The sequence below is a fragment of the Ambystoma mexicanum genome, chromosome 1q, assembly GCF_040938575.1.
Source record: "Ambystoma mexicanum isolate Mex_15411 chromosome 1q, UKY_AmexF1_1, whole genome shotgun sequence".
NCBI classification, from domain to species: domain Eukaryota; kingdom Metazoa; phylum Chordata; class Amphibia; order Caudata; family Ambystomatidae; genus Ambystoma; species Ambystoma mexicanum.
Genome location: NC_090922.1, coordinates 1,123,831,695 through 1,123,842,139, shown reverse-complemented (window position 1 = coordinate 1,123,842,139; position 10,445 = coordinate 1,123,831,695).

Here is a 10,445-nt window from a genome sequence, read left to right as displayed (position 1 = left end):
AGATGACAACAAACTAAACGATTACCTGGACAGCACAGCACATTTGGGAAACAACATTGGGTACCAGCACATGAAAGAAGTTGGAAGACGAAATTCAGAAGGGGAATGCTTTGTTTGTGCACTCCTACCATACAGCATGGGTAAGTCCAAGATCTTCGTAGCTGTAGAAATTGATGTCCAAACAGCACACTGTCTTTCACACGTAGCCATGTGCAAAACTAGAGGCCAGTTCATGGGCGGTGATGCTTCCCTAATATGGGCAACTGAAACAGCCTATCCCGATGAAGATGATTATGTTCAAGACATTAAGACAAGAAACAGAGCTCATACTAGAAACCATGTAATCCGGTATGAGAAGCCTGGAGTTAAAGGAGCAGAAATCAGATGGGAAGTGAACCCGAAGCTAAATGTCCAAGGAAAAACTCCAGAAGAGGCTCAAAGTTGGAAGAACAGAGGCCAAATGCAGATTTGGGGAACAGTGCTTTCACCAGATGGATGGGAGAAAGGAGTAGTAATATGTAGAGCCTGGATTGTCACTGGTCGTTACCAAGGCACCATCGACATCGTACAGAATGGTTGCAAGCCATTATGGCCAAAGCTTGCAAAACTACTGACATGAGTCGAAGACAGAGGAGGACCCTTGCAGATAGTGCCACTAGAAAAACCAAAATTCTGCTTCAGGAATAATCGCACAAGAAAAATGGGAGAGAACCCGAACTGTGGACTGTGATGCTCCAGGAATGGTGCACGGAACTGCAGTAATTATGGATCATTATTGGGCATGTGGATCCAAAGCATACATCAGACTGCCGAAAAACTGGGGAGGAATATGCACAATAGTGAACGTCCATGTTCCAGCATTGGTGATCCCGAAAAGTGACCTGAACATTGACAGTTTCCCGAAAGCAGATGCTTACCTGAGGAAAAGGAGATCTGTGGAACTGCTAACTCGGATGAAGAGAGAGAATTACTTGTCCGCCAAATCAGAAGAAGCCTTTTATGCAATCCCATATGAACATAGGCTCGTCAGCCTCACCTCATCAGTATTCACAACTATTTTCATGCCAAGATTCCAAGTTGGAGCAAATACTAAATGGTTGCAGATAACCAGATGGGAGTTACTGCAGACCATCAACACGACAATAAAAGGATTCAATGCGATCTAGGAAGAGTTAAGAGCCATCCGACTGATGACTCTCCAGAACAGATATGTGCTTAACATGATCACAGCTATGGATGGAGGAGTTTGTGCAAAAATCGGAGAATCATGTTGCCAATTTTTACCTTCTCACAATGAGGAAAATGGAACTTTAACAGAAGCCATAGGTATGCTGACAAAACTGCAGAACCAGATGATTGATGAAACAGACAAAATGGATGATGACAGCTGGTTTGGATCACTATTCTCATGGGTCCCACAATGGATGGCAGATGCATTCAGGTTCCTGGGAGCCCTGCTAGTGATGATATTACTAGGCTTTTGTGTTATCAAGATAATAATCTCTCAATGCCAGAAGACTGCGAAAAAAGCCATAGGGATGAAGATCATGATTGATGTCAATCCAGGATGGAAACCTAAAGACCTGACTGATGAAGAAATAAGAGACTTTGTGAAGGCCAACATTCACGCACTAGAGGGAACAAGGTTTCTCTACCCCAGGAAACATCGAAACTATGTGGGAGGATGGGTCTACTGCAGCCCAAATGGACAATGTCAACTAATGACATGGAATAAATACGAACATGTAAGGACCGTAGGAAGCCTGAAAGGAGTAATAAATATATGGACTCCAAAGAGACACTTCTTCAAACCATCATGTAAAGATCCAGAAGATGAAGAAGGAATGAACACAGGCAATGGAGGGAAGTTGAATACAGAAGAACTGAGTAAGATGAATCCAAAGACGGAAGTGAAAGTGGTCGATGAATCGCCCAGAGGGGTGTCACGCTCACCTGGTCTCCACGGGGGCGTCACACGAAGCTGAGCGATGAATGTCTGCACTTGCGTTGCACAAAGCTGGGTGATGAATGCCTGCACGTGTATTCTCTGTCTCACTACTTCTTCACAGGGGAGCGTTTGCCTAGAATGTTGAAGCAAGATGTTAACCAGCCGTGAGGGGCGGGCTAGGCTCCCACCTGCCCTAACCCCCTACTGCCCCTCTCTGCTTATGCCTCACCTTAGGTGTTTCAATGGTGGATTCTCTGTCCTGCAACTGAATGCAGGGGCGCCGTAATGTTCCAGCCTCTCTTCTGGATCCAGTTGAGTCACTGACCCGGCAGGCTGCAGCAGAGTCCTGAGTAACTGTGACTCTGTAGGTAAGTCTCTATGCCAATAGACTCTTGGTATAGTTTGCTTAAATGTTCTTAGTTGCCCAAGTTCTCACTATTGTTCTTATTTCCTTTACAGGTGTGGTTTAGGATGGTGCCAGATGAAGGATTGCCGTCTCCCCACGACGCTGAGCAGAATTCCTGCAGGTGAGTATTAGAGCGAGAGCGCGGAATCAAAATGTACAGTAAATGGTTCTTTTCCTTTGCGCGACTAACCTGCTGTTCTCTCATTCCTGTTCTGCAGGTGCGATGTGGCTCCGGAGCAGCGATCGCGTGAACCGCTTCAATGGAATACAGGAAGAGCACAGCCTACGGGTGAGTATTGGCTCTCTATGCGTGTCTTTTCCTTTCTGCAGATGCGACGATCTTGAGAGCCGCAGAAAGAAAAGCCTTTCGGATGGACTGCTTCTCAGGTAAGGACTGGACCACTGTTCTTGTTCTTGTTCTCTCTTCCTTTCCTTTCTCCACAGGTACTGATGATTTGTGGTTCCCAAGACAGGCGTGGCTGAAGACCGGTTAACTGGAGCTGAGCAGACACGGTGAGCTTTACACTGCAGGAGTGCATGATAACGCGAAGCGTGTTCTGTCCTTAGGGTGTGGTTTATATAGCCTTGCACAAGTAGTCCCAGGTAAAGTAGTCCCTCCAGCCACAAACTGCACAAGTAGTCCCAGATAAGGTGGTCTTTCCAGCCAAACCCAAAGCTAGGCTGTATGGCTCAGTTCTTTAGGGCTGGGCTATGTGTAAATCCATGCTACCTGCAACAAGATGGAATAACAGGAGCCTGGCGCCAACGGCACCAGGACTGACTCCAGGAAGTCCTAAGGCAACCTTTTGGGGCCTTAAACGTCCCCATGGGTGTCAGCAACTGGGGTAGGCTGGTCTGCTCCTGATGTCTGGGGGCATGCACCATGACAAGGGTGGAGTGTAGAGGAGGTCCCAAATAAAGCCTGCACTCCAATCGTCCATTTAGAAGTACCAGGAACGTTCACACCAAAATATGTAATATATGATGAGCAAATAAATCAGCAGACAGCCGCAGTAGGGCTCTGCCCAGTGCCTACCAGAAGAACAGCACATATTGAAGTACCAATACCAAGAAAACCATGGACAGTAAGGTATCCATTAAGAAAACCCTACCAACAAATGAAACGAAATGAAGATTACCTAAGTACAGTCCCGGAAGAAACCAAAAAGGTCTTAATGGAAGACGAATGACGTCACAAGGACCCAGACTGACTTGCAGATAGAAGAACTGACGACCCGAGAATGATGCAAAGAGACGAAATGCCATGAATAAGGATGTCGTGAACCTAAAGTGCAAGGACAATGTCGAAATGCAAAGACGTTTAAAGCTTTAAGCAAGATGAAGACATTCGACCAGTTTACACCTGTAGATATGCTTTGAACCGCAAGAAAGCTAAGAAAACCGTGTGGCTTGCTATGCTTAGTATAAGAATAGTGCAGCAAGCGCCATTATACATAATCTACCTCAAAATGAAGCACAGTATTATAAGTGTATTTCTACTTTGCACAAGAAGCAGAATCAACCCAGGTTACTAAAGGCCAAATGAGAAAGATTCATATTTAGCAAAACGAGAAGAGACGGCTGAAACGAAACTCAGCAGAGGCAACTTGTGCCAGGAAAGAGAAGGTCATACTAATAAAAGAGGTGAACAGTATCTACATCTAATTGAAACTGAGAACAGAATATCCTGCCTCTGAAAGGTCAAGATAAGAAGACAAAGGCAGGTGGCGGGCTAAATGAGGATCAAATACACAAATTGAGAGAAAAGAGACAAATTCACGGTGTAGAAATCACGTGACCACCTGAGCAAGAAGAAGCGAGGGTTCACTGACCAGGCAGAGATATCAGAACTTTTCCAGACAGAAGATGCAGTCTCGAGGCCAACCACAGGGAACTAATTGACACATCGCTAGTAAAGTGATGATTGATTGTAACCATAATCGGAGGAAGGCCGGGTAACTAAGGGGCAACCCCCACCTGGCCGACCATTCTGCGTGCTTTAAGCGAAGTGGAAAAGTATGCATGGGGTTGGTGCCAATCCAATCACAATGGACCAAATAATCTAGGGTCCTATAGTTAGTAGAACCAATGGGACCTTGTACTTTTGGTAACGTCTACAGTAGTCATTTTTGAAGGAAGGGCGTAGACGCCCACCTGACAGTGTTTACCCAATCCCCTCACTCCATTACCATATACAGATATAGTACCTATAGTAAAGTTACCTTTTCCTAACCAATAGAATTGCATGTTAACTTTTGAGTGTTACACGTCAATGATGACGATTTTTGAGTATAAATGTTACAACTTGTATGAAGTTCGTTGGAGTTGAAGCGTGAAGGGCGATCGCATCACTGCTGATATCCATAACTCCCCGTTTTCTGTACTTGTCATTAAACAGACTCCCTTTGCCAAACCATTGAGTTGTCCTTATTGATTGGTGTTGGAGTAATGAATCTGCACCCCCATCCATCTCAAGGGTGCAGCTATCTCGTCTTAAAGTACTTCTGAGCCAACCTCAGGTCTATGGGTGGCCGGGGGTCTCGGAGTACAGTAGCGAAGGAGAAGAAGATTTGGTGTCGTCCACAAAAAGGGCCTAAGAGAATCAGTTGGCTGAGGGCAGAGGTGGAAACTAAGGGGCCAAGGACAGACCATTGAGGGACACTGACAGGGAAGGAGGTCGGGTCAGAGGTTGTCCATGTTCCTCTGAGAGTAATTGCTGAGAAATGCCCAAACACTTACTAATTTTCAGGAAAATGCTATCAAATGGACAATCACTTGCAGTAACCCCTTGCAATGAATTTCCATCAAATGCCATGTACCTACCACCCTATGAGGCAGTGTCATCATAAGATGGCCAAATACTCGCCAAACATTCCCAACTCCTGGTTAATAACGCTGCTAATGATGGTGATTGAAGTTTGCTCTGTCTTGAGATGTGGTCCATTTGAAAATGTTTAACATAATAAATGCATAGTCCAATACACAGACAATAGCAGTAATGGCTTTCTTTCACCACCAATCCTGTTCTGAATTAATAGTATATTAAATTTTATAAAGAATTGTAGATGGGTAAATGACATTGAGGAGTGCATTCCACTGAGGGTTTCAAGTGGCATCCGGTAAACCGGGAGAACAAAGGTTGGGTTGTCTATGTAGCCACTCGAAACCCCAAAATGAAAGGAACCAGTTGTTCCCAGTTGCATTTTTCAAGTGTGTGTGCTCTCCCGTCTACCCTCATGTGCTATTTCCAGGAAAAAGTAGTGTGGGGAATGTAGTGGGACAGCAAGAGGGAATAACAGACAACACTGAAAATACCTGGCCTCCTGCACCCTACCCCACCATCTTTGTGTGGCTTCCTACCTGCCTTCCGACTGACCGCAAAAGGGAAAAAAACAGATTTTGTGCCGCCCTCCCTCGCCTACACAACTCACCGCAATGGGAAAAGAATACTTGTTGCCCTGTCACACTCCCCACCTCCATCATGTGGCTTCTTTCCATTCCCCAAACCCAAAAACTAAGACTTCTTCTTTCCATCTCCCTAACCGAAAAATGAAAGTAAATACATAGGGCCTGATAACAAGTTTGTGGGTATTACCGTTGCTAACACCGCCACACTTGTTTACTGTTACTGCATGCAGTAATTACCGGGTGGTCCGTAGGTCTACATGCTTACAAGCATGTCCAGGGGATCTGGATGTGACCTGGTGTGGTGAATTACTACATGAGGTGCTGCTTTTGTGTGGCAGCAAAATCCACCCCATGGAAAAATACATTTGGGAACTAAACTCAGATTTTGATGGAGTGCAGAGACGTTGCTAGGGAGGCCTGAGGGGTCTATAGCCCCGGGTCTTTTGGTTGTAAAAGCTCAGCGGCTACAACCAAAATGCTAGCTAGCCCCGGGTACTGACAGTCCTGCCATTAGTGTAGCCCCAGATCTTTTCCAGACTTAGCAACACCCCTGGTAGAGTGGTAAAACAGCCTGCAATGGAAATTACGGGGCATTTTTCCACTACCACCAGCCTCGTAAGGCCCATAGTGTCCTGTCAACCTCATCCATTTAGATGGAAATAATGAATGGCTATGCTTGTGATGCTCATGCGCATGCCCGCATCCATTAAGCAAACAGCTTTGCTTAAGTAAGCCCCACGTCATACTTACTTGCTAGAAACGTAAACAGAGGGACTTAGCAAATGAAAATCAATTTCGCGCAATCAAAATCCCGACCGAGCTGACAACTTTATTGTTATCCAGTAATCACATGATAGAAGAAAATGGTCGAGATGACGCTTTTACAAATGCTGTCTCTTGAATTTTGTAAAGAATGGAAATCGATTCACAGTTGGCAGCTTTAATGTGATAGTGCATGAAATGTTCAATACCATCAAAGCATTGCACAGGCTAGTCTCAATTACTGCTATCTGGGGAAATCCAGTGTAACAGGCGAAAGGTGGTGTCAAACATGAACATGTGGAGCTAGCAGGGACATCATCGGTGCCATGCACACATTTTTATTGAGAAACATATATTGTATAATGTGATGAAAACGTTATATTTTAATGTACATATTATGTACTCTGAGATACATGCATTGTGTACTGAGATGTATGATATATATTGTGATCTGCATGGTACATCCGAATACATCCAATGCACAGTATGCTGCAATGCATACATGATATAATGAGAAATTGCTTCCACCGAGACACACATAATATACTGAAATGTATCTACCACATGACAAAAATCAATATCTCAATATTCTTATACTCTCTAGACACATGTACTGTACAAAACTGGTGTGACAAAACGGGACCGCACCACCGATTGCTGTGTATTAGTCAACATTTATTTCGATTGTAAACCTAGGTGTGTGGGCAATCATAGGTTTGAGGTACTGCACACTGGCGTAACAGGGGCCCCGCAGCCCCTGCGGTGCGCGTGGCCCCAATATAAACACGTCCTGCGAGGGGGCCCCACTTGGAAAAAATATATATGTTTTACATTTTTTTTTATTTCACTCTGCCTTCATAAAGAAATAATTTCTGTAAGATAAATCATTTTTTTATGAAGGCACAGTGACTACAAAAAGAAACTTTCTTTTTGAAGTCTGTGTACTCCCCCCACCCCTTGACATGGAAGACCCCAGACCGAAGTTCTCCATTTCATGGGGTGGGGAAGCGCTATGACGTCAAAAAGAAAGAGTTTATTTTTGAAGTCACGCTGCCTTCATAAAGAAATTATTTCCGTTATGGTTTGGTCCTTAAACGGAAATAATTTCTTTATGAAGTCAGTGCTCCCCTCAACCAGATGACGTTTGCGGTGTGAGTGTATGGTGAAAGAATGTTCACTTAAATGTGTAGATGGCTGCCTGTGTGAGTGTATGGTGAAAGGGTGCACACAAATGTATGGGTGGCTAGGTGTGTGTGTGCATCTACGGTGAAAGGGTGCACACTTAAATGTATGGGTGGGTGCCTTTTAGCCTGTGTGAATGTATGGCGAGAGGGTGCACTCTTAACTTTATGGATGGGTGCCTGGGTGTGTGTGCCTCTATGGTGAAAGGGTGCACACTTATGGATGGCAGCCTGGGTGTGCCTGTATGGTGAACGAGTGCACACTTAAATGTATGGATGGCTGGGTGTGCCTGTGTGTATATGGTGAATGGTGTGTGTGCTTGTGTTCAAGGGCGCAACAAAACCTACATTTCGGGGGGAGGGTAATCCTTCAAATGTAGGGGAGGCGCTAACTTCACGTGCGGTGGGGAGGGGCACACTTATTTTTTATGGGTGCATCGAACTTCTTTATCCATTTTAATGAGACTATTCTAGTGCAGCGTCAATGTTACAAGCAGGTAACTCCCTACTTTAAGCCTGAAAGCACCCACTTATGGACTGCTGTGAGAATGAGCGGTCTCCTGTTCCCTCTCTACCCTTCCAATCACTCCCCTGGCATGCAAGTACTAAACCCACATCACAATTTAAATTGCCTAAAAAATGTGGCATGTGAATGCAGGTACTAACAGTTTAATGCTTTGTGTTAGTAATTGCTGGGCCCTTGTGACCAGCGAAACCCAGGTGCCGTTTAACATCTGTGTCCTGTTCTGTCCGACAAGTGCTCTGAAGGTCAGCCAGGTTGAGTCAAAATTTCAGGGGGCGGGGGGCTGGGGGAGTGCTGAAGCCCAGTCAACTCAATGGTGTTACACCGCTACTTGTGCTTAATGCCTTGATTACTTATTAGTGTCAAGATCAGGTTCAAACTCCCCCTTCTCCTCACCTGAATCCTCAGAGGTGCTATCCTTAAGTGCAGCTTCAGGCTTCTTTTTATCCTTCTTCTTTTCCTTGGGTTGGTTGTCCTTTAGTTTCCGACCTTTTCTTTCGTGTAAATAAGGTCTGGCCCCTCCAGAGACCACCGTGACAGAGATGAGAACCTGCCCAGGGGGCCCCCCAGGGGAGCCAGCCTCGCCCCAGGGAAAAAGCCGGAAGGCAGAGAAAACCCTGGTTCTGGTGCGTTGCGGAGGTAATGAAAAGTAGTTTCCAAAGACCAATGTCCAGCAATGATAATTGTCCAGCAAGATGAGAAGGGCTCAATAATGATGAAGGAACCGGAAAGAATAGAATGAACAGAAATTCAGGAGAAAGAGCACTTGAGCAGACAGGAAATGCAATAGAAAATACCAGTGGTTATGAAACACGAACACCGTAAGAAATGGAAGCTAAAGTCAAGTAGGAACGGACAGGCGCCGGGTGCTAAAGCTAAGGATCAAAAATGAAAGAAAACAACAATAGCTAGAGCAGTTCGAGTGTAAGACAAATAGACAGATGAAAACAGCCGTGCGGAACGGCAAGGAGCCGTGAAAGTATAGTGTGGAAATGGAAGTCGCGAGAGCAGCTCGCGTACAAGACAAAAGAAACGCAGCAGCTTGCGTGTGAAAATGAAAGCTGCAGGGTTTTACCGGCAAGGCGCCGTGAATGCAAGCAAGGAGGACGAAAGCGTGGATAGCGAGAGTACAAGCAAACCGAAACAGGGCAGCGTGTATAACGGCAGGATACCGTATAAGTATGAAAGGACAGAAAACACAAGACACCGTAGAGAGGAATCCCGGAAGCCCGGGATGCAGGGAACGGTAGTACACACAAGAATATACGCAAGAGTAGGCACAGGAGTGCGAGCGAAGTAACAAGAGGTAACAGATACAACGCACTGGCTGAAGGGGTGGAGCCGGAAGTTATAGTGCGGGCCGCCATGTTAGAGGAGGACTAGAGCGCTACCCTTAATTGGTTAATGCCTCCAGTAATTCCATAGCCTCCACCCGCCAGTCCTGACAGTATACCCCCTTCTCCTCGGGGGTCCCCCAGGTTTGCTCGGGTGAAAGTGGTGAAATCTCCTTATCAATTGGGGTGCATGAATATGGCTCACCGGTTTCCAGGACCTCTCTTCCAACGGATAACCCTTCCAATGTACCAGGTATTGTAACCTACACCGGCGGTACCGGGAATCAACCAAATAGGCCACTTCGTATTCTTCAGGTGCTGGGTTAACTTGAGCACGTACCCTGTGGACAGGTCTTTGGAAAGGATCATCCTTGTATTCCTTGAGTAAGGAGACGTGGAAGACCGGATGCACCCTTTTGAGGTAGTCCAGGAGTCTGAGCTTAAAAGCTACTGGGTTGATCAGTTGCACAATGGGGAAAGGCCCGAGGAACCGTGAGGAGAACTTGCCAGAATGGACCCACCTAGGCAGGAAACGGGTAGATAACCAGACCAATTGTCCAACCTGCCACGTAGGGTTGGGGCTTCTGCCCTTGTCTGCCCATCTCTTTTGTGCTTGTTGACTGACCAGGTGCGCTTTCTGAGCTAGTTCATGTACCTCATGTAAGTCCTTCAGAACACCATCCACAGCAGGAATCTTGGTGGAAGGGGCACTGAGCCAGGGCAAATGTTGGGGATTATACCCATAAGTACAAAAAAAAGGACTCACCTGGATAGATGTATGAAGAGCATTGTTGTAGGCAAACTCTGCTTGCGGAAGGAAACAATACCAATTCCCCTGCTGTGGGCTACAAAAACATCTCAGATACTGTTCCAGACTGGCATT